Raw genomic sequence first — 2,151 nt, forward strand, 5'->3', positions numbered from 1 at the left:
AAAACGGAACGACGCAAATACCTGTTTTGCGGCGGTTATGCCAGCGGTTGCTGGAAACCGCCGCAGAATGTCATGCCCGCGCCTTTATGCGCTGCGGATGACTTGTCGCTGGCAACCTGTTTAGCGGCGGTTTAAAACCGCCGCAAATCGGCAAGTAAACCGCCACTATTCAGCGCAAGTGCCGTAGTGATAGGAAGAGATTGTAGTATTTATTGAAGAGGAAAAAATAAATATAATTAAAATTCATACATTTAAAATGTGTTTGAACTTTGAAAAATGAGATGAGACATGAAAACCCACATACACTTGGCTTCAATGAATCTGTTTATACCATTCAACTCAGTGTTCTTTAGCTTTCTGTTTTTTTCTTTTCTATTTCATATGAATTTATCAGTGCCAAATATGCATTACATAGAGTATTTTTTAATTCCATCCTAATCCATATATTATCTTTGCTAAACAAAATATAAAAGAAAAAAAGACAATAAATAAATTAAAGTTATTATTATTTAAAGAGACCATAAATATATTAGTATTTTTGTATTTTAAATAAATTAAGATCTAAATGAAAGATAACATTAATTTAAAAAAGTTAAATTAAAATTAACTCAAATATTGACATTTAAATTATAAAAAAAATTGATTTTCATATTTTATAAAATATCATACTGGCGATAATTGTAAATATGACAATACTTAAAATTAAATAAAGTAACACAGATAAAACAAATTAAACAAAATAAAAAATAACTAAATCTTATATAAAATTTACCTATAAAATTCTGTACCAAAAAATGAATTTAATTTTAGTATATTAATAATATAAAATATTTTATATAATCATTCAATTCAATTAGATTTATCTATTTAGGTCATTATTGAAAAATAAATTTAAGATACCAACATATAATTACTTTAAATTAAGCAACAATTATCAAATCAATAAAATAAAAATAATTTTTATATTTTTAAATGTATTACAAATAAATAAAATCGTAAATTTAAGATGACTAATTAATACCAATTAAAGCTGAATTATTTCTAATTTTTTTTCTCAACCTCCACTATAAAAATAGGTGTCTTGATAATTTTATCTTCAAAGTGCTCTTTGATAGCGACTAGTTAAATTTTATTCTCGTCCTCAAACACGTCTAATAATTCTATACAAATATTTCTCGTGATACAGAAAATAATGAGAAATCAAATTATGTCCACTTCTCTTATTGTTTTGTTTGTTGTTCTCTTCCTTGCTTCTGGTATGTACTACTAAGTAGCATTGCTTATCATCTATCCATTCATGATTCATCCTTGTCATGTGTTCTAGAAATTTTTTTTGATAACAAATAATACTATTTTATTGTTGCAGATGGTGGATTAGTAGAGGCACAACGTCTAACTAAATGTCAAGCAAAAGAACCCATTGATGTATGCACTATTCCGCATTGTTCTTCAATATGTGATCAGAAATATTCAAGTAACTTGGGGGTTGCAAGTGGCCAGTGCTTGAGTAGTACAGTCTGCAATTGTATTTACAACAGCGTCAACCCAGATTGTCATGCCAAAGATCATTTGATTTGATACAATCATTATTATGCCTTCTGCAGCTCCTTATGTATTATAATAAAAAATCCATAGTTCTATACGCCACAGCCTTGTATTATTAGAAGGATTGAATAAAAGAGCACATGCAGATTTATTTTAAAATATTTTATTTATTTCAAAAAGCACCCTAGATCAAGCTAGCTCTCATCTTAATTACCTTAAGTTAGCGCCACTCAAGTTATCAATTGAAAACATTTTACTATTTGTCTATGTCTCAATTGAGTCTATTTGCTTTTGTAATGATCAATGAAACGGGTATTCCTATGATTTCGTTGACAAGAAAAAGAAAAGTGTGAAAAAATGTGATAGAAAAGTTTTTAGGAGTTTCAAAGTAATGGAATGACTATTAGATATAATTGATTATAGAAAAAATTTCACTCTCTTCGCTTCAAACATATTAAAATGGTACTCCTATTTTTTCTATTCGTAAAATATACATTTTTTTCTCTTATAATTTTAAAATTTTTTTTTTTAATTTATTTTAAATTTTTTGTGTTAACTTTATCCAATTTTTTTAAAAAAAATAAATTGTTCTTTATAAAAATACTT

Source organism: Arachis ipaensis, chromosome B10, assembly GCF_000816755.2.
Source record: "Arachis ipaensis cultivar K30076 chromosome B10, Araip1.1, whole genome shotgun sequence".
In the NCBI taxonomy this organism is placed as follows: Eukaryota; Viridiplantae; Streptophyta; class Magnoliopsida; order Fabales; family Fabaceae; genus Arachis; species Arachis ipaensis.